General features: G+C 47.5%; 1 long non-coding RNA gene across 1 annotated transcript; it reads left to right on the forward strand.

Annotated features, from left to right (window-relative positions):
• The first annotated feature begins 11,728 nt into the window (after positions 1-11,728).
• On the forward strand, positions 11,729-13,803 carry LOC119096200 (uncharacterized). The gene is made up of 2 exons (XR_005094031.1): positions 11,729-12,502; positions 12,945-13,803. It is a non-coding gene; the product is annotated as an uncharacterized LOC119096200 (long non-coding RNA).
• The last annotated feature ends 10,044 nt before the right edge of the window (positions 13,804-23,847 follow it).

The following is a 23,847-nucleotide window of genomic DNA, read 5'->3' on the forward strand; positions in this document are numbered from 1 at the left end:
GGCGCGGCGGGGAGCCATCGCGGCCGCCGCGCGCGCGCCGCCGCCGCCCATTGGTCGCCGCGGCGGGCGGCGGCGCTGATTGGTCGCGCCGTCGCCGCCGCATTAAATCATCGCCCGATGGCAGCGGGCAATCAGTGATGTGGCGTGTCCCAGCGGGCCGTGTCGGCACGGAGCCGCGCCCGCCGGGACGGCCGTGCTGCCGTCCGGGGCTCCACCTCCCCAGGCGCTACGGGGCGGGCGGCCGCCGCCGGCGGCGGCCAGGATAGCGTCCGCCTCCGGCGGCGGCGGCGGCGGCGGCGGCGGCGGTGCATACCGGCCGACCGGGCCATTAGCCGTAACAAAGGCCGGCCGACATTAATCAGAGGAGACATCATTAACCCTTTGTCGCCGTCTGCACAGCGCGGCCCGTCCCCGGAAACGAGGCTCGGTTACGACGTTGTCGGTATGTTGGCGTGACGGCCAGCACCGGCCCATGGAGGTCCCGCTGGCCGGCCGGGCTCGGTTACGACGCCGACAGCCCGCACCCAGCACTGGCGGATCAGCTGCTTCAGCGGGTGCTCATGATGGTTGCGGACCTTCGAGCTGGTAGCGGCTGTGGCTCCGTACTCGCTACCGCTCTTCCGTATTATGTAATCCAGAGAAACTGCCGCATGGCAGCCCCGAGACGCGTCAGGAATGATGGATCACTTATGCGGGCATGTCCGTTCACCAGGTGGTGGAAGGCAGGCTCATGTGCAGAGCATCCAGATAGATCCCGCATCCCAATTAACATGTGATAACCCAAACAACTGAATCTTGCATCTGGAACGACTGGTACCCAAAAATACAGCTAGCGCCAGATAACGGGGGTTTCCATGACATAATTTCAAAAAATTTACGGACCCCAGAATGTCCTTGTGGAAATTCATGGCATTTAACAAATTCACAGCAAATTCCTAGCATCATTCCCTGCCGATGGTTCAAAATAATGGAAAATGTCCTGGAATCTGTATATAGTTGAGATGTTTATATCAAACATCCTGTAAAAATTAAGATAAATCCTGAGTCCTGAGAGCTTTTTCACAAAATTTATGACAGTGATCTTGTGTTTCGGAAGACATGTCTCTAACAGGTAGAAAAATACAGGATCCAAAAAGCTTTTTCGGCAAAATGTTGCAATGCGCCTTGGACCTCGGAAGAGCTGAGTGCCAGGCGCCACGATCTGGATGATCCGGGTCCAGGGATGCATTCGGGATCCAACAAAATGCCTAGTTGTGTGAGCTATCATAGGTACCGGTACTTGGCGCTGGTCACTGACCGCGCCGACCGCAGTGTATGCCGCGGATGTTCAGCAGGTTATTACGTCCAATCGGAAGCATTTAGCCAACGCTTACGTTCCTGAAGACCGTCATTAAAGACGCTCCGGACAGCATCATTGCTGATCATTAGTCACCAAACTAGTTACACTCTCAGGGGGCTTGCTATCTCCTCCGCCCGTGTCTAGGTCCTGCTGCACTTTTCACGCTGCTTTTCATCGCTCGGTACACCAGCGCAGGGGCTTTCAATAATGAACACCAATGCAAGCATTTGATAATTAATTGAAAGAAAATTATACTGAAGTCAATCTTGGTTGAAATGGTATGCGCGTACATACGTCCAATTGGTTCGGGAACAGCCAACTAGAGCACTGAATTCAGAATTCCGTAGTCACAACTTCCGCAGGATCTTGCAGTGCTTTCTACATTGCTTTTAACTACAATGTAAGTGGACGGATAGAAAACAGACGTAAATATCAAACAAATTGGTCACATCAGCCAAACAACGCTTTCAAATATTTTCCACTGTTTGGAATTCTATGTCCACACCAAGGTGATTCCAGGCGCAAATTTAAAAGCGATTTTAGGATCAGTGGCAAATTAAGCATCGTGATAATCTGAGGTACTTGCGGCAGATCGTTACAATGCAATACAATGGAATAAAACGAAATGGTACGTTTACAGTTCCTCTCTTCTATGTCATGATAATCGCATTCAACTCTGACTATACCCTAGGTCAGGGAAGAAGGACATGCGAAGTCAGCGATATGCAAAGGGCTTGGAAGGCAGGAAAATGTATGCTTGAAAGACGACTGCGATGGGCGCAAGTCATCAAAGCTACTATTCTTCCCCCTTTGCTACATTTTAAACATTCATAGTATGTACACACGCGTGTGTAAAATCTGAACTCTTCGGGGATGTCATAGTCATTTGGCGTTAATGAACCAACCATCCGAGAGAGCCCGGCTTCATACATGAACCACCGTTCTCCTAACGCATGTGCCTGCGTTGACCTTTCTCATGTCATTCTTCCGCCTGGAGATGAATGGATTATTGCATAAAAGATTGCAGAGCTGCACTAGCCGTGCCAGCATCTACCGCATGCACAATCATACATTACTTTCAGCTCAAAACCAACGTCAGACATCGGTGATGGATTTATCCTGCCTGCATATATTCGGCATCCGCCTCCGAAAATTCCACGTTTTTAGCGGATATGGTAAGTGTTTGTTCAAAACATACGTGATGATAGTGAAACATCAGCTTTCAGTGACAGAACGAAGGACCTTTTACCTGACGTATCTCACACCAAGCTTGGGGCTATCTCGGCTAATGTAAGGCGACAGGTACCGGACCTCGTGAAATCGATAGCCAAGGAAGTGCCCAAATTCCAGGCTCTAGCTGGAACGGTTTGATGATAAGATACAAAAGAACCGAATGGGCAAAGCCAGCCCTTCCGCATGAAAAATAGATCAAGGACCATGGTGGCATTTTCTTATAACACAAGGTGACCGGTGGATGACTAATGCAACTATATTCAGAAAAATACGTTGCTGTTTTCTTCTCTGGGGCCTGTTCTCCAAACGAACTGGAGGGATTTCTGCGTTGCGTTGAAATGAACTGCTGGGGGTAGCAATCACCTGTAACGTCATCCGATTCCTAACGTGCACCAATGCCGAGCAAGACAAGAGATAAGTAAATAAGTTTTTGACGTTTTATAATCCAGTAGCGCTCAGTCACCGCTGTGGGCACCACTAGCAGTGCTAGTGAAAGCAGGGGGTGCCGACATGGGGTTTCCTTTTGGTCGGACGCCGGGCAGCTCGTTACAGGACAGTGACGTCACTGGGTCCTTGATCTGATATCGCCTGGTCGCGGCCGGTTTTGTCGCCGCATCTCGGCAGAAATGTCGCAATCAGCGCAGTGTTTGTTTTGCGCAGTAAAGTGTTTCAAAGCTTATTTTAAGTGTTAGGAAAGCTCGCAGCGTTTCGTTCTGTGATTCTACTGCTTTGCAATATCGCGGATGCTTCAAGAGCACGAGATGCCGCAGCTGAGCCAGTACAAACTAGGTTAAAGGAGGATGCGGTATTTGATTCTTGCCATACATTGTCAGATGGTAGCAGGGTAACACTTTCCTATTCAATTAGTGGGGTCCCGTCCGCCACTTCCCCCCCCCAACTCAGGTACCATAGCCCAGCTTTGAGAAGAAAGTCGGTTAAGCCAGGAGAAGCCTGTTTGCTGGCGCAATTTTGAGGCCAGGTTTCATCATTTTTCGGTCTTCAGCTCGCCAACTAATTTTGTGAAACTACGCCCCCGTATGCATACCTACCGAATGCCAAGCATTCTTGAAATGAGGGGTGTCATGGTCTCACTTAACCCCTGTTTCTGCATCGGGCGCGCTCTTATACTCATTTATTCTCTGCAGATTACAGAGTACATAACGATTACAGTGTTTCCGTGAGGCATGTCGTTCAACACAACTTCAGGGCAAGTTTAATCTACATTGAAATTATATTGACCGAAGCATTTTGGGCTAGAAGGATCTTTACCTTAGGCATCGATAATCCACACCAAATTCATTGTTGGCTATTGGCATGTGCTCTTAATTGTTCATTAATGTCAACCATGTGTTAGACATCCATAAATGTGCCAGATAACTACATGCTTGGTTATCGCTTTAGAAAGCAATTTCATTGTCAATTCCTGAATCTGATTGATGTAAGGAAATCCCTGTGTCCAATATTTTCCTTAGTGTACCTCATAGGGTGATGCTGTAAGGCGTGAGAAAAGATGTTTTATTTGATGTCCAGTGCTATGTGAGCCTGGAGGACATATATCAGTCAATTAGTGACATGTTCATTCCATATTCATTGGTTAGATGTAGGGGCATGTGGCAACCATTGAGTTCAGGGCCTTCAGATTTTCCAACCTGCGCACTGTGGAACAACTTGGTTAAGAACTGAACTTTGCTGGTGTTTTTTGCTGCTACTCCTGACGGTTTGGGTGCATGGTAACGGTAGGCTTCAGCAGCAGTGCCCAAGAGTACGCGTATCTGCAGGCCATTGCCACCATGAACCGCTGGGCACTGGGCCGCACACCACCACCACAGTTAATGTTTTATAGCTGCTCTCCATTGCATCGTGAAAATCTAGGCATCGCGAATTTTGAAACACCATGCGGAAGCTGCCCAAATATGTTTGATGGTGATGCACGTAGACCGAATATGACTCTTTAAGCTAATTGAAGGTGATATCTGGCCCTTGGGCGGGGATCTGTGGCTCCGACGGCCGTGCCTGGTGCGCTTGCGACGCGATGCACCCAAACGGGGGCGTTGTTCCATTCAGGCGAGCTGGAGCGGCCGGGACTCCGATACGGAAGCGAGCTGGATACGGCGGCGGGCTCTGGAGCGGACGGGACTCCGATACGGCGGCGAGTTAGACCGGACGGGACTCCGATACGGCGGTGGGATCTGGAGTGGACGGGACTCCGATACGGCGGCGGGCTCTGGAGCGGACGGGACTCCGATACGGCGGCGGGCTCTGGAGCGGACGGGACTCCGATACGGCGGCGGGCTCTGGAGCGGACGGGACTCCGATACGCCGGCGGGCTCTGGAGCAGACAGGATTCCGATACGCCGGCGGGCTCTGGAGCGGACGGGACTCCGATACGCCGACGGGCTTGAGTGGCTGCTGATCCAGCCTGCACTGCGTCCTCAGTTTGGAGCGCGATTCTCGGCTGGCGGCCGGGCGTGGCGTACCGCTGACTTGGCCGAGTTTGCCTGGAGTCATTCATTCGTCAACCATACGACTGCTTCATTGCTGACGATGTTGGGCGCTGGACTTTGACCTCAGACGGCTGCAGCTGGTGCACGGGCGGTAGCGGAAGCTGTCCGATGCAGGAAAACTCGATAGAGCGGGTTTCGGGTGAGCCAATGGGCTCAAGTGACTGCACCCTCAGCCGAATGCTGCACCTTTAGTGTGGAACGATGGGTGACTCCGCCCGAACAACTCACGGAAACATTATCGCTGCCGCTGCCGTCCACCGCTGGCGCGAGCCTCTGATTGCGCTGGGTGCGTCCGGCGATGGCGCGCCAGCATCGCACAGCTTAGATCGCGCCATGCCACACACGGCGCTGGTGGTCGTGGGCGTGGTCGCGCTGATGCACAGTGTACTGCCGCTACCTTCGCGCTCGTTAGGTGTTTGTTGTGATATTGGCGCTCTAAAGCAGCACCGGACGGGCGTGACGCCGTTGACAGCCCAAGTCGCGCCGGCGAGACGGGAATGCTGGGGACCCAGCCGTTACTCATCCAACGCTCCTGCAATCCACATCAGCCCACTAGCGCGGGGGCCGATTAAGTTTCGTTGGTGCCGCTGAACGTGAGTGTTAAGTGCCAGAGAGTTTACACACAGTCTTTTTGTGACACGAGTACAGATGCGCGGATATCTCGCATGAGGGCGTGGAAAGTCATGCATGCCGTTTTAGCGGTGCTAGGCACGGGGATGGTGTCACCCTCTGGGATGCTTGGCGTGAGGACTGACCACCCTCCAGCCAGGTCCCCTTGGGCTGCCCGGTGTAGGCATCTCCCGCCCGCGCGGTGCCTCCTCCCCTAAACCGCGCGAATGGGTGGAGACCCAAGTCATGCAGCGTTTCTCGCCCATGCTGCTTCGGGAGTCAAAACTCGATGATGGCGATGGAGCTGTTTCAGGAGCATATCATGTAAGGAGAACCAAGACCCAGCTGTCTCAACTCCCGCTGTTCTAAGTTCATGCCAGAGGGGCGGCTCGCCGGTCGCTTTAGGAGGCATGAACCGATCCACGTCTGTGTGACCCGCTGGAGCGTCAGCGGCCACCCTCTGGACGCGTGGTCCGGGCTCTGTATGGAGGCTGCTGAGGTCGCAGCAGAGGCCGTCACTCGACGGTGCGCCTGGGGCCTGCTCGGGAAGCAGCGCGCCGACCACCGCGACGCTACGGCCAGAGTGGTGAATCTGACCGCTTGGGCCTGACCTGCTGCGTTGGCAACATGGCTTACAGGTCTGACTTTGTGCGGACGATGCAGCTTAAGTCAGGTTTCCCCATTCCTCACCGAGCTCATGTTTGATAACATAGCATATCTGTTGGCATGAATCAAGGAAAACGAAGGTATCCACCCCCGAATCTGAATGCAACACGACTGCAACCATCAGAAGCGCAATGATTCCGGTCGGCATATGATGCGCAGCGCGGGGCTGCATACAGCGCCCTCTGGCGGAAGGCTCCAGTGACGTTACGCTAGCGTTGAGCGGGTAAGTCGTTAACATCACCGGACGGCCCAACCTGTCTTATCCGGCCTTGGGCGAAAGCAATGGACATTTGGAAAACGCTGTGCGAGCCTCTTTGCTCAGTCAAGTCTCTTTCATAACAACGTTCGTGGCCGGACGGATGGCTTCCACCGCGACAAACACCGTAATTCGCCGCATTGGACCATTGCGGCATTTCCCGTGGGCCCTTATACATTCTTTAATCTGCAGCACGTAAAGAAATCGCCCGGCTGACTGGTGAATTGGGTGCAGTAGTTATGGTTTAGGCTTTCTTTCTGCAATCGCCATTGAAATCAGCTGCTTAAGACTACAGTTTTGCCTACCAACGCAACGATTTCCGGGCCGAGATGGCTAAACATACTTTATACAGCCCAATTCAAGCCTACGTAAACTGAATTCGCATTTTAAACAGTGACCTTCTGAGCCTCATATGTAAACATGAGAAAGACGCCTGGACAACCGCTCTTGTAATTTTAATTTTTGAGTGTTCTGGCTGCGGCGTATGACTTGAATGAAATGCAATAAGCAAACCGCAGAATGTACTATATTTCTGTAAATTTGCCCTTTTAAGGGGAGGTCTGAAATCTATAGCAGCCAAGTAGGCATGAAATTTACATGCCTGGACCCGTAAGTATTTTGTTTCCGGGCATAACACACATCCTATTGCTTGCTCCGGTTGTGTACATGCAAACCAAAGCTGTCACTTTCACCACTCTCACTAATCGTCACACTTATCAGTAAGCTTCTGTGCCCCGGTCACTATGGTTTGGCAGCCAGTGCGGTGGTCTGAATGTTGACTAAAATGTTGCTGATCTGCAGGAGACGCTCTTATACCACACAGGCTGGCCGGATTGGAACAATTGCGACGTGCCATCAGTACTGGCACTGTCACTTCAGTCCGTCCAAGTCTGCATCCAAGTACATTGCATCAAGTTGGTGACAGTTACGGGAAATATGCTATACGGACGATGATCAATGTATGTATGTGCTCACGCGGCATGGTGACTGTCCAACTCTAGTCAGACTCACGCACATACTTACACATGGTGTTGAGTCTGGCGGCCAGAATGCAGTCTCTCACCATGTTTCATGATTGTCCCAAACGCCGGAAAAAAACAACAGAAGGCTGCTGCGACTCACCTTTGAATTGTTTGACCTAAATCTGAGCTAAGTTTGCTAGAAACGTGGGTCAATATCTGTAAAACAATCTGTCACCTCGCTGCATATTAAAGCTTTGTTTCCCAGTAACCCGCAAGACTTCACTGATGCCTGAGTAATTCAAGAGACTTATAACTCAGATGCTCAGTTATGTCGAACCCTATAACATCTCAACTCAGTTATACTCATTAACCTGAGTATAACTGAGTTGTTATAGAGTCTCGACTCAGACGAGATTTCCAGCCTTGATTTTAAGGATGCACGTGCGTTACAATTAAAAGGTGTGTCTAGTCAAGTTGGGATTTTTAACTAGGCACGTGGAATGGCAGGGAATTTCAATTAAAATGTCTTGGTGTCATTGGTTTCTAGCAATTCGCCTCCACTGACAAGACATTGCTACAGCTCCCAAACTTTCTTCGGCTTGTATTAAAGAACGAAGTTATCGGGTAGCCTCCAAAACAATATTCGCTACTGAACACATCGACGTCATTGAGAAGGTATCGCTAGCTCTCGCCAATGACTTCGAGACTGTCGCTTGTCAGCGCTGACAGCAGCTTACGAAAGCAGCGATGGCGGCGGCCATTACGTTGATGTCTTTTTTTGTTTACATTCAGCTGAGAGCTAGGGTGTACCGGCTTGGACGTTTAGTAAGGCCGGTCAATTGATACGCACCGCGATTAATTCACGTTGGCCTTCTTTGCACTGAGATGAGGCACTAGATTGTGTCGCGTCAATCAGCTCAAGGAAAATCCGAATGTTTACGTTGTTTTGGCAGCGGCTATGACCGTAGCAACGAAGGCAATGGCCATGTCACTAGCGCGCAGTTAGTCGCCACATGTAAGCCAGTGCGTTCGTCCTTTCCTGTCTGCTAATTGGCTCATTTTTTAGCATTGCATTTGTTCACGCACAGCCATCGATGCGATCGATAAAAATACATAAATAAAAGCTGTTGCTAGATCCAAACGCACACCTAGGCGCCAGAATTAACCATAGACAGTTGCAAAACTCCCCTTAGGCGTGTCTTTGGAAAATCGAAAACACGACACAATCCCTTTAACGAATTCTGCGGCTGGGCGTAAGTTTCCAAGCCACACATCAGGCCCCCAGTTCACTTTTCTGCTTGCCCGCAACATCAGCCAGCATGAAAGTCGGTATTGTTAATAAAATCCAATGACTCCACTGGTTTTTCCTGCCAACAAAAGTTACCAGAAAACCTCTGTGACTTAGCATTTAACGTAAAACGGCCAATCATGCCGAACATTATGAAAACGTGCGTATGCAAGGTACATGTATTGGGAGCTCCCAATACATGCGCATACATGTATTAGGAGCTGGTTATCAACATGTTCATCATCGAATTATATGGCTCGGGATGACATGTGAGATAATCATCTGCAGCTCATGTGTACCACTGAATGTTGAGAATATCCTCACATCTACTGTCCTTCACTCTTAACACCGCATCGCTCGGTGCATTAGCGAAATATACCGATATGTAAATACATAAGTTAAGTGCACTTACGAAGAACATTAAACATATGGATTAGGTAGCAATGCTAGCATTATTCCTCATGGAATGACCAGGAGAAAGGGGAGATAGATGTAGTGATATTTTAGCTGTATGCCTCTATCGAAACATTTCATCAGGGCATCATCATCAGGGCACTCGGGATGTATCTGCATCTGCTCTTGAAAACGAGGGATTTCTAAATTATCGTATCAACGGATATAGTTGATTTTATTGTTGACATTTAAATGACTACTGATACTTGTCTCGATAGAGACATACAGCCGAAATATCAATGCATCTACATCTCCTTTTTCATGTTTATTCTACGAGAAATAAGGTTTACAGCACTATCTTATCTCTTTCGAAACATGCTCACTTTCTTTAAAATAGTAGCTTTCGCAGATAATATGTATATTGGTATTGCATGAATATGGAAGAACCTCTGAAGGGCTGGTGCAGACTAAGCTTTTGCTTATAGTTAAGCTTATTCACTGGTTGTTTTTCCATATGAAGTTTCACGAAAATGACCAATTCTAAAAGCGTTTAGAAAAGCAAGTATTTTAGGCGTCACAGTCTACTTAGCTTGCCTGGAACTTTTCGCGAAAAGTTTAAAACAGAAATTTTGAATACTTGAATGATTCTGAAATTTTTGTGGATCCAAATATATGTGCACAGAACTAAGTGCGGAAATTGTATTGCCGTCGCGAATTTTGATTAACTTAGATTTGATCTTACCTTCTACAACGCTTAACCCACGCCGGGTCAGGGGAAATGACTTCCCCACACGGTTTTTCGGGCACAGCTAAACAGCAAACACTTGCAGCGATACCAAACTTCTTAAGACATGTTTATGGATCAATTTGGCATTTCTTGTGCAGAGTTGAAGGTCTCATCTGCCAAGGCCAGTGACCTAGAGTGGGTCGAAGACGTCAACTTCTAAAAAAAAAATTAACCGCGTATGACCTTTTGTGCGGCACCTGCCATTGCTCAAACTCACTATAATAATAGAAGATGACAATAACTACAGCTAGATAATTTTATATTTTTTTCAAACAAGGCCAGATCAGTGACTTGTAATGGGGCAAACTTTTGCCACTTTTCGTAAATAATCCAAATTTGTACACATATTTGTGTAATTTTGGTGTTTGTATGCGAAGAAAAGAGTACTAACTCACACGCAAAACCATTATATGACCAGAGAAGACATGATGTTGGCCTAGGTCCTAATCAGCTCTCCAGATGTCTTCTGCAAAAAACATTATTAGGGCAAAATAGGTTGTATTAGCAGGTTGTTGTGCGATTTTTTTGGAGGTCATTGCAGAATTCGAATTTTCCACAGCAGTCATGCTATGAGATCACGCTAGCCTATATTGAGGTCGCAATAGGTCACGTGAGGTAACATGAGCTCATCTAAGGTTGATGACTTCTGTTGTCATAAACAAAAAGTCTAGATGAGCGAGGACGACGCATGTAACCATTGCAATATCGTGTTTGTGAAGCTGATGGCGTATAATCTTATGCACCAACGTGCTTGTTCTCATTTTGTTTCCAAAACATTGGCAAGCGTCGAAAAGACCACGTGTAATGTACACAAGAGCCATGCGGTATGGAGTTCTTGTAGATGTACAAAGCGCTGTTTCTGACCACAGAAAAACATTGTACTGGCCACTTAAGCTTTGTCAGCACCATATTTTTATATTTTGATAGTTAATGAATTTAACCTACGTTACCTCAGCAGACCTCTAAGTTATCCTAAAATGGTATCATTGTACCTGGAATACTTTTATCTACCTAACAAAATAAACTTAGCCACAAGCACATTGTGAAAGAAATCCAAAAGTATCGATCTTGTGGGCCACTGGTAGACCAGTTCTGAATTGTGAACTGATCTGACCTGATCTTGTGGGGAGCAAAGATGGTTGGAATGGACTCTCCACAGTCTTAACGCTTCCTTTTGTGCCCTTAATATCCGTCTTCACGTATTAGCACATGTCTTAACTGTAGCTACCAGAGCGACCGTTTCTTTCCTTTCGTCACTCGTGTGTGACGTGGCGACCTCACATTTGTCTAAGGTCAAAATTTTGATGTGCATTCTTCATCAATTGGCGAGACTTTCACAACAGTATCTTTGTTTTCCTCGTGAGGCATTTTAAGATTGGAGATTTCAGGGGGAAGTCATCTTCCCCGGGCCGGGCGCGGCTGTCTCAAACCCCCGGCCGGGTGCAGGCAAATTGAAATGACGGCAGGTACACAATTATATTTTAATTGTTTTTTTAATTTCTATCGAGAACCAGGTTCATCCATATCCATTGATACGATATTTAAGAAATTCCTCGCTTTCAAGCGCTGGTAAAGTTTTATCCCTAACATGTCCTTAACAAAGTCACATATGTAGTCGTCTAATGCGAAGTGTTCCAAGTTTGATGGAACGTGAATGAATTCTCGCGGAAAGAAACAAAACGAGCTTTCTGTCTCATGACATCCAGAGGGTAAATCGTTCCAACATAAATTATTGTTTCAGTCTGGCTAAACGAATATCCCATATTTTTATCCATTGTTTTTTAAAGAGCATATAACAAGCCATCGGTATGAAAATTTTCAGCGTTTGTCTATTTCTATGTCACCTTATTTTGAGTTCTTCAACAGCCACAGAGAAGAGCCAAGTCAAAAGCAAGCTTGGCAGCTCCCATGAACAGCTCTCAAAAGCAAAGGAGGGAGTATCGAGCTCTAGCAAGTTAGAAGGTAAAGGCTTAAAAAAAGTATCCGAAAATCAGACAGAGATACTTAACCCAGCTGAAAATAAAAAACCTCCGACAGAACATGGAACGAAGGGCGATGGAGATGGAATCTCACGGAAGGAGTTGGAGGAACTCCTTTCAAATAAAACAAAAACAAAAAACGCTACCGAAGAGGAGGGAAAAACTAAGACAACCCCTTATGATGTGAGACATTACCTCACCGCTGAACAGAAGTATTACATGCTCAAAATCAACTTACTCGGGATTGGAGTCCGTGTGGTCTACGACATCATTCCACTTCCTGTGGCTTCCATTGATCAGTACAAAGTTGCGATGGATGAACTGCTGAGTCAGGTACAAGCTTCTAGGGAAGATTACAACAATCTGACTAGTTCTGGCTCTCACAACATCACACTGGCGGATGCCCAAGCATTAAGCAAGAAAATGAATCTCGAGTCCAATACAACATCATCAGCATCAGGGGCGACAAACAAGGTGGTGACCGAGGTGAGATTGAGCTAAATTTCATAAACTTAACTCATTTCACAGCCAACGTGCAATGAAACTCACTGGCCACATGATATGTGGCATTGTTCTTCAGCATGAAAGCTCTCGAACATCAGGCTAATGCTTTGTTATGTCTATTTGACGCCTCATGTGCCCAGCAGATTGCAAATGGGAACAGATATGTTGCATTCACAGGTACATTTACAGTAACGGAGGTCTGACCATTATAAACCATTTAAGGTCTGGCGTTCACACGCTAATGACCTGGTCAGTTTCCAGAAATCCCACCCCCTTGCTCCCACGCCTCTGCAATTCATACATTGTCAATGTGATTCGTTCAAATAGCTTACCGGTGAAGCGAACTGAGTAACCGAAGCACCACCCTGTTCCCACTTATCGCCGGTGATCTGAACTGTGATTTTAACGCGTCCGATGCCGCCAGGTATTGATTTTGATCGGCGTTATCGTTGGACTGGTCCTGATCGCGGGGCTCATCTGGATCTGCAAACGCGATCAACGCAAGGCCCCGGAGTCCTCCTACTACGACCCCCTGCAGCCCGGCGCGGGAAGTGGCATGGCCATGAACTGATTCCGCGCACTTTTTGCTGCACATATCGAGGCGATAACGACGCGCGTAACAATCAACACATAATGTATATAAGCCAGTTACACCACATAGCATGCATCGCAAAATAAAAAGCATGGCACACACGAGCGCACGACACAATTGGCTCATGGCGCGCCATGCAAAGGCTCAGTCGCGGCTCATTACAAGTGAACTTGCGAACTTAACATTCGTGCATTCGCCTTGATTAACTTCAGTGTTGATAGTTCAGTTGACTCAATTCTCGCCTGCAATAATGCATATTTTGTGATGAATGGATCTTTTATTCCCACTCAGCCAACGTAACCTACACTTCAATGCAAAGCCAACGTTTGGCTGTTACTCATTCAATACAGATTATTTAGGTGTCTGCCTATCAGAACTGGATAGGCCAAAATGGGAAGCTCTTCGTGGCGTGAGCTGTTTCTTTTTCCTCATCCTGGTGCGCCCTCTATCATAGCGTGAACTGTTGGGGAGGAAAGTCGATATGACCCCCGCACTGTTTTCAGGTTTTCAAAGGTCATTATCTTCTCAACGAGATTATGTGAGCTGCAATAAGGTTCATGTTACTAGGTTTATAATGAACGTCGTCATGTTCGTCAAAAGTCATTTTGTCCTGACAAAATGATAGTAATTCAGCGTTGCATAACAATCTGTACGAAACCACACTATGTAGCAGCATAAATCTTAAACAGACGAGTTTCTTGTTCAATTCTGGGCACATTGAGCCGTATCGCTATTTGTTCAGTGTCTCACCTTTGGGCATATTTCAGAAACGTTATCTAATGATATCTCAGGGCCAATTACGTGTAATAATAGCACTTGATAGGGCCACTGTAACACCATCAAGATATACCATAAACTGTATATATCAAACATAAGACCATAAACTGTAATTATTTTCAGGTTCACACTACGTTGTCAACGCTCTGCAACAGCATTACGATTCTTTCTTGCTGTTGCGACCACCATCGTCATGGCTACCGCCATGGCACATCTACTGGTGCAAATAACAGACCGTTTGTCATTGGCTTAGCGGGATGTGGGGCCTGTCACACAGAAGCGCATCATTTGAAGTTTGAACCAGTGCGTCACCATCTACCGTGTGTGACTACACTCCAGTTTCAAATAATCCATTTCCCAAAGCTAGTGTGCCTCAAAAAGAGCCACGGTGGTAAACGCCATAGGGGAAAAATAAAAGCTATGGTATGGTGCATCGTTGAATTCGCGGGATAATAGCTTCATGTTCGCTTATCTTTTCGTTTAAACAGGGTGATCCCAGCTTCGTGACGTTTATTACACAAACATTGTGGCCAGACAGTGCATCGCAAGCATTACAGATCACACACATTGGAAAAAGCAAAGCAAATGAGATGCATTGCTTTCAAAGTGTTGAGCAGAGTGTCCAATGAGATTTCTCTCGCAAGATTGGCTACTTCGCATCAAAACTATGACCTATTTAGAAGGATTTTGAGAAAATCTGCATTTCTGATCAAATCGTACGCACCTATTGTAACAATAAGTGAAAAGTACAAAGCAGGTGGCATTCTCTTCTACATGTTATAATGTCGGCCTGCCGCAAATGATCGGCGGATATTGCCGCTCGCCGCCCCTAAAAAGTCACCGTTAATCGGAAATCAGAGAAGCCGGTGACAAGTTTTCGACGTCAAAATACGTGTACTGAATTTCCGTTAGACTTTTGAAAGCTTGGGTTTGATTTCATAATATTCCGGGGATATTGTCAGATACCTTAGGGGATTGGGGGCTGCGTCGGTCTCCTGTGGATCGGTAACTTGTAAAAATAAGTGATGTTAAAAATGGAGAACTGTACTAGATCTCAACATCGATCCAGCTTAGCCCGGTATTGTTCAGCGGCCAAATCTGCCCCTGCCCAATGTTCGTGATAATTCAAGCTTTGAGACATCGCTACGAAGTTTTCAGTAGCTGTCAATGGATAAGAGACACGCCTTGTGCCTGATAACAAGCATGGGCCGCAACAGATTAAGCGAAGTGACGTTAGAGTGGCGACACGTTTACCAATTTTTTCACGGAAGCGCATGGCCGAAGACAAACTGACACACAAGCAGAACGAAAGAACATATTACAATCTATAAACCGGAAATGTGAGCCAATTAGTTTACTATTCATATGTCATGTCGTTTTGTTGTTTCCATATAGCACGTCGAAATATCGGCACGTTAAATATATAACTTACGGGGCGGCGGAAGCTGTTTATCAGTTCCACACGCAAACCAACGACCACGTGACTAGCGGCGGGGTTGAAGGGTATTAGGTCGCCCTGTGGGCGGAACTGAACCGTCAAAAACAACGCAAAACTCGAGTCGACCACTCATTCAGCCCCGAGGTCATCCATTTAACCATGGGCTTCGACGGCTTATAAGCAAGCAACCAATCTTGCTAATGTGTTTGATACCCATAATTGTGGCTAAGCTTTTCCACTTGCGTTTGGAAAGCTCAGACATGATGAAGACAAACAGACCAAAATGGGCATACAGACCAAGGTCTCCGCTCTCAATTGAATGGCACGTGACTTTGACTCTAGGCCTGGTGTGGCGTGCTTGACATTGAATGCCATCCTATGTAGCTTGTTTGATGAGGGCAAAATGATTTCACACCATTAGATACGCTTCTAAATGAAATGCGTTGTGGGAGCGGTCAGATCTTCCAAAGTAACATTTTTAGGGGTTGACCTTGACCTGTGAACTTATAAGCATTTGAGCTTAAGTGTGTTGTGTGGTCTGAGACCGCAAACCACGGCACTTTTGCTCGCGATTTTAATTTTTGAATTCGACCGAGTCGTTCTTAAGAAAAGCAGGGGGGTGGGTCAAATCTGTCCCCGCCGGCCAATGGTGTGCTGAGGCGCCCGAACAATGCCGGATTAAGATTTAAATCTGGCACACACCCCAAACACACACACACACACACACACACACACACACACACACACACACACACACACACACACACACACACACACACACACACACACACACACACACACACATATATATATATATATATATATATATATATATATATATATATATATATATATATATATATATATATATATATACATACACATGTATATATATATATACGTGTATATACGCATGCATACACACACACACACACACATATATATATATATATATATATATATATATATATATATATATATATATATATAAATATTCAGCGGTGTTAAGTAGTAGGAGCGCAAAGTTTAGGGTGCATAGTTCATCTCTGGGGGTCTCTCCATCCAAGATACCAAGAAATGGCCAAAAAAGCAAGCGCTAAGAACAAACGTTTAAATATGAATATAGCATTTTGAGCATCATACGCTGACTGAGCGTTCTAAGAATGGGTGCAAGCAAAATTAACGGTGGTCATATTTTTATGTGGTTATTTTATTGTTGCGGTTTTTTTTTGGTCATTTGGTTGCGGTTATCTTACTTTAGTTGTATTTTCAGTGCTGTCAGGGGCACGGTCACTAGCCTTAATAATAATAACGAGCAATTTGTACGAGCTATGCGTCATTTAGTCAGTGGTGAATACTGAAATGTTGCGGTGGAGCGGGGGGGGGGGGGGGGGGTGCATTTCATAAGTATCGGTGTCTCATCTCACAGCGCACGGTGTCGGTGTGTGCAATTTGGTCACCGTACACCGCATCTGGAACCTGTGCAGTGTAACCGGGACTAACAGCCACATTTACATGAGAAAGAAGGCCGCGGTCTGGGGTCTGGCGCCAGACGCTTGCTACTTGGTGTGATTGGTTTGTTTCGTCTCGAAGTACTAGTTTTGGATGATGAAGAATCATTTCATCGATGCAATGCAGACATGCGTGTAGAAATGCCTGATGGCATTATATATTACCGGCGCACATGGAAGTAACGTGCCTGAGATGTTTTTGGAAGAACTTGTCTGCTCAGGAGACTCTTCGCTGGGTGCGCCCCCGTATCTTTACGGCTGCGATCGGTTCTGTGCTCTGTAGAAAAGGCCATCTGTGAGAATTGTTACGATTTCTCACGAAAATCCGGTGATAGGTTGGGTCAGGGTCACGTGGGCCACCACGCAAGGGTCAGCTGACGCGGGGCAGCGGCAGCCGACATTTACAGCGGGCGAATATGGACCACGAGACAAGCTCACTGTTTCCTCCTTTATCGCGGCTCCGAACTTTGAACCGTACCGACTCCGAACTTTGAACCGCGATGGTGAAACACATCAAGAGCAAGGCAGATGGGTGTCAGGTGTGAGGGTAAGCGGGATACACGGCGCTGGGGCTTCTCGGCCGTCGTTACCCCGCTGAGGAGCTTTCTGGGAGCCAGCTGGCGGCTTGAAGGGAAGCCGGCGCAGGCAGGCGCCGTCTCAGACCCGGCAGGATATGTGCTCACTTCGCGCCTAACCAGACGGCAGGGCGTTCTTGATGGTGTGTCATGATACTTGGCAGTGCTTGGATCAGTGGCAGACCTGTACAAAACGGGGTATCTCCACATGATGTACAGTGCATCGGGCGCGTCTATGTGCAATGCACACATACTATCAGTGACATTGCTGCGATAAAACACGAGGAAGACATTGAGAGCAACATATAAGTCTGCTGAGCACAATGATTTAGAGCCCCTAGCGAGATAACATTGAATCAGCTCTACTCAGGAACTTGTGCGATAGGTTGTGACTTTTCATTGTCGCTTGTAGTTTCTAGTTGCTTGGCTGAGTTAAGATAAAAAGCGGTAGCACTATCAAGGTAAGAAACATCGCCCCTAGCCAGTATCTTTTCCAAGATTGGTGTCGGATCTATTCTTTCCGTGATTGTGCGGAACACATGAAATGAAGATAATATGGGGCATCGACTACGGCGGTCATTTCGCGAGGGGAAAAACTAACGGAGCAGCGTGTCGCACCGCACATAAAAATAGGATCAGTAGGTAATGCTTACTCATGAGTGACTGCTGAACACCGGCCCGTCAGCCCGCCGGCCGGCCGTTCCCGCGTCAGCTGAAGGAACGTCTCACGTGCGTGAGGTCATGTCTGCCCAGCCACCATAAGCCGATGTTTCCGACAGCCCAGTGATGGGGCGATGAAGTAATCTTCAAAGAAGATTGGTTTTTAGCGCTATCAGACCACAGATCATTGCTCACATGTGGGGTCTTAGGATTAAACAGACTGATGTTGCATGTCAGACTGCATGATTACGCAAACTAGCCGTCATGATCGTCTAGTCGTTAGCGAAGGCGTCCGCAAGTATAGCTTTTGCACGTGTCTTGCTACCCGTATCTGCATGTGAATTCCAAGACTCCCACACAACAAGCGAAGCAAGGATCCTGCGATAAGATATCATCAAAGTGCAAGAACGACACATCATACTGGCTGCGGTTTAACCTTTTCCTGACCTATCACATGACTGTTCATCTCCGGGTAGCCCTATGACCGCATGCTTCAGTCATAATTTCATCGTTGAGGTGCATCGCAACTTTGTTATCATGACTCGTATGACGTAAACAAAGATGCAAGGATATGGTAGTCTAGCAAGAGGCGTTACACAAGTAATGAAATTACGCAGATAGTACCAAGGTTGACCAACACACCCTAAATCATTAACGAGAAACCCAATAGTTGACATATGTTTGAAAAGTCCCTTCGCGTCCAGGTCTGAGCGCCGGCTGAAAACTCTTCGGCATACAACTCTTTTGTTTACGAAAGCTTGCATTTTCAGCCAGGATAGTGTAATGGGTGACTTTCACATCGAGTGGGTGTCTATCTCTAACGTGGCAGCACAGTGCTATCCTTCACGGCCGGAGTAAGACGACTCTACACGAAGCAATTGCACTGCGTTCCACCACGCACCATCACGCGCGTCAAATAAAGTCGCACAGATCGGACTAAGATAAACAGTCGGATTATTTGTTGAGATCAAGATTGGAGAACGAAAGAAGGAAAGAGCCTTGGATAAAGTACGCGGCTGTTCAAGTATCTTGATGTCTTGATGTTCGAGGCATTGGCTTTTGCTGCTGCTGGCTAGTATCTCTACTTTGAGTTGACATCTGTGGCGATTGGATCAATTGCCGCCTGACGCTGAAGGCAAAATTGTCGCCCTGAGGCTTGGCTTGAACAACGTCTTCGTTTAGATTATGCACGTTCATAAATGGGTCTTTTGCCGCAGGGTTGACGCCAGCTGCTAAGCTTCTTTCACATCCAGTAGAATCCTTTTCATGTTCCTAGCCTTCTCCCTTTTCCTGTACTTGTTGCAGCTCATCTAAGCCTTTTGGCTCAGCCGCCTCCACTTCGGGGATCGCATAGCCGAGCATCATGCAGCGGGTGTTTGGGACGTTCGTGAAATCTCCCATGCGTCATACCTGACGTTCATGGAGAGTGATTTCCTGACAATATTCCAGGTATAGTTCAGCAGAACCGTTCGGCTTAACCGTCTGTGTTTCATGTCCCTTAGCAAAGTACCGTGTATTGGGCAAAGGAATGTGTGAGCCTGGGATATCCGTGATTCGAAGATCTTCTTAACGGCATTTCCTTGCGTGTTCTGAGTGTTCTCCTTACTTCACGTGATTGATTTTAAACGATATGATTCCCTGAATTTATCACTCATGGCCATCATGGGCACAGTTTTGAAATACCAAACTTTCCCTGCATAACAGATGGTGTCTGGAAAGTGTCGTTGAACCCCTCCTCCTGTTTTATTAAATACTGATCGCTTTGAGCATACTGATTCTCAATTCGTAGCGACGAAAGAGCAGGAGCTTAGAGGTTTCTTCCTTGAGTAGGAAGGCACCGCGAAGTTCTTTCTTTTTCTAGCAATATTTGTTGGCCGTTGGAATTGAATGTAAATGAATATTATGTCCTGTTTTCCCAACAGAAACAAGGTTTATCACATCATTTTTTCCGCATAATCCGAAGGTTTCCCAGTCGGAAAGTATCGTTTCGCCACACATACATGACTGCCTAAGACGACAGACAAAAAGCATATGCTGGAACATCATCGCTGTGTTTCATGTGCTCCTGACATGGACTTAGCTTTCGATCAGTAATCGTAACTAATCTGATTTATCCGTGTCATGTTTAAGTTAGCACTCGGTTCCTTGAGAGGTAAGATAGCCGTGATTGAGGGGTAATATAGCCGACGAGATGAAGCGTGCAGTTCTGCTTCCAAGTCGTGACATCTTCTGTGGCAACACAGAAACGCTACCCAGAGATGTTGGATCACCTTCAAGCAGGGCACCAAGGTCATTGCTCTTGTTTGTTCTTCCTCGCCGCACCTCTGGGCGTTGGCGCAGTTTGGGATCCCCTTGCGGAGGCCTCGGCTGCGGATTATTTCAATTCCGGATTATTCTGCATGGACCATCTCCATTCAGAAACGGCTAACACGTGCAGGAAATGATCTCCACTGCTATTTTCATCAGCTGTTGCAACTCAAAATGACGCTGGCTCTCAGCATTCCGGGAAAGGCATGTCATGTGACGCATCCTGCCGACGAAGAGCGTCCCAGCAAGCGTCTTCCAGTTCATAACTGACTACTACGCTGAGCAACAGAATAAGGTAGCGAAATTAATATCTTTCATTATCAAGCACGCCAAGCATGCATGTGATCAGGTCTCCTCAGCCGTAGGATACCCGCGCAGATCATCTTTCCTGAACAACAGCTTAATGTTTCATCGGAGCCTAGGCATAAACATGGTCGAATTTGAACCCCGCCTTGAAGTCAGTGTGGTGCACAAAACCTGACACGTGCGTCGGAGCCTCGGTCAACTTGCTGAAATCTCAAGCACTTTCGAGAAGCGTTGACGAGCATGGTGCTGCCCGAAACGTAAGCGCTCTGGGCTGCACGAACAGGCGGAAAGCAGACCCATGCTCAAGTCGCCGCCGCCGCTGACCGATTGGCACGCTACGGCCCCTTGGGCACGCGGTGTGAGCGCTGGCTGACCCAACACGGGGCACCCGGCTCACTTTAGAGCCCTGGAGACAATGGTTACGGTCGGCGACAAGACCATACGTGCACGCCAAGATCGATCAGCGAGGGTAACGCCCATTAGGAAACGGAGAAGGAGGAAGGCACGGGTTTTTGCCGGGTTTTGAATTGTTTTGGCTCAGCATTGAGTGGCCAAGGCAAGGATTGATGGGATGGACGAGCGAGGCAAGGACACCCTAATCCAGACAAAGCTGCACCTGTGACACTGCACCCCAGCCCTACATGGTCTGCGAAACGTGGCGATAAAAACGCATTTCCGAGATGGTCTACACGCGAACTGACTATATAAATTTGACATACCAAGGAAGCGCTGCGCCTTGCAGATACCAATTGTCTAGCACACAGCAAGTATCGCCTCTGTACGAGTTCAAGCACCTGGATAATGTTTGAGAAGTGCTAGTACGGATTAAGCTTAGGACAAAAAGGGCTTAAAGCGACAGTCGGACGGGCCGAATCCTTATCGTGAATACCTCCATCATTCGCTGCTATTGCACCGCTATACACAGCTGGCGAAAGCGAAGCGTCCACTGAAAATGGAACGCTTGCCACCCCGAACTCGACGTTTATAGCTGACGCTGCTGTGCGACCTCGATACAGCTACGCGATGATGATACATATTTTTTCGTGCGCAATAGGAGCCCAGTTCCTCATGACAAGGTACAGAGTGTTTATCCGTCCACAAAGATATCCCAATCAGAGAAGCTCGGTGTCGGCACAAGCAACGCTCGCGTTCACCAGTGCGATTCGGGCTGCTAACGCCATCTGCACGAAATATCCCAGTAGTTCGCGTAGTGGCCGGCAGATGTCCACTAAGCGGTTCTGCCGTTTTTATCCGCGGTAATGGTGACTTCAGCGCCACTGGCTGCGAAAAAAAAAACATGTTAGGTCTCGTTAGCAGAAAAACACACACGTGCAGCAGCGCATTACGCAATATTTCATGCATGCGACATATGTTAGAAAGAAGGGAGAGCTCCGGTAATCCTGTCCGGTCGAAGAATGACTCGAAACACTCATTTTAAGGATGATGTCTGTTGCGCTGTACTCTATTGCAGGCTGTCCGTCTACCATGCACCACCCTAGTGGTGTGTACGCGCTCCGTAAATGTGCCTTTTCAGTGTGTTCATTAAAAGTAGCCTTAAATGTCATGATTTGAAACCGGTTTCTTCGACATAAGGCATCTTTGTACAGAGGTTACAAGACATTTTATATGCCACAGTCTTCCGGGTGCATTCTCGTTTCAGTCCATAAACACAGGTCAGTCATGCTCCCAGTTGGACACGCTTGGGTCTCTAGCGCTGATCGCCATAGACTACAAACTTAGACTTCTAGCCCACGCTACCCATGACCGCACAAAGCGTGCGATGGTGCGGCGACATTGACCTGTTTGTGCGCTCGCACAACGCTGCCTCAGGACAGATAAGCAAGCGCAGTCCGACAGAAGTCCACTTTTCCGCGAGAATGGATACCGAGAACTCGGGGTAAGGTGTGCCGCTTGTGCCGCACACTTTCGACTGTAACGCGACATTATGGTTTAGAAGAAGTTGCAGAAAGCTAAAGCAAATCAGTTATGTACATGTGCAACCCCTCGTACCTTTGGCGAGCTGGCACGCAAGGCTGTGCTCCCGTGCGGCCGGACGGTTTTACGGCTGTGGGGTAGTGTCAGCTTCTGGTCCCAGTTTTAAGTCCATGTTAAGTACGATACTTTCGTGCCTGACACGTGCAATACTATTCGAAAAACGTTCTACATCTCTTGCGCTTCAAACGCTAGAGACCCCAACCCATCCAGCTTAGAAAATGATTTGCTTTAGATGGGAGATTTCCTGAAAGCTCTGCTCAGAAATACTTACTAGGACGCTCTCTCTTTGCGTGCAGCGTCCGTGACCGGTTAAACAAACACCTAGGGGAAGCACTTCTTCGGCGAGCGTTCACACCAATGGGGGATCACGTGGTAAACCGACACACAGCAACGGACCACAGCACAACAAAATGCCAACATTGAGCAAGAAATCTTATCAGCGGATAAAGACAAGACTCTTGCCAATTATTACCCACAAGATTGTGATCAATTTATCAAAAAATTTAATCCGCCATTTCAGGGAAAATTCCTGCTAAATTCCATCTTAACCGCAGAAGTGAATATTTCTGGGGACCGCATAGTTTTATGTTATCAGGATTTGGAGTAATGCCAATATAAATTTCTAATGGCAGTGAGACGAACTGAGTTCCGCGGACCCGTTCGGTTTTGAAGTTGCGCTGGCCAAGTTTGTTTGGTCCTTATGACCGGCCCGGTCAGCCTGCCTAGACTCGGGGAGCTGACTTGCGAACATCGGGTGCGGCATCAGTTGCAATGCAACTGGCCATGCTTGTGCCGTAGAGAATTTGAACACCCCTCTGATGAAAACCCATTCATACTTTTTTCACGCCTTCGCCACGCGTTGACCACTTAGCAGTTTGCTTATTCATCGAATCTGGATTCATAGCAACGTGTGGACCAAACACAAAATAAAGAAAAAGCTGATATCTGATTTTCACAGCACTACATGCCATGTAAATCGGATGCACTGTAAATCGGACCCACTCACGTACGAACAAACACTGTTCTGTCCACTGATGTTTTCCTAGAACTGTGTTGCATACGGTCACGCAGATACCACGAACGAGTCGGCTGACTCAGCCGGCTATCATTCAGGGAAGTGAAATGTAGATGCTGCAGCTTCAGGAGAGTCAACCAAACCACAAATA

This window comes from Pollicipes pollicipes, unplaced genomic scaffold, assembly GCF_011947565.3.
Source record: "Pollicipes pollicipes isolate AB1234 unplaced genomic scaffold, Ppol_2.1 Scaffold_4295;HRSCAF=5057_pilon_pilon_pilon, whole genome shotgun sequence".
Taxonomy (NCBI): Eukaryota; Metazoa; Arthropoda; class Thecostraca; order Pollicipedomorpha; family Pollicipedidae; genus Pollicipes; species Pollicipes pollicipes.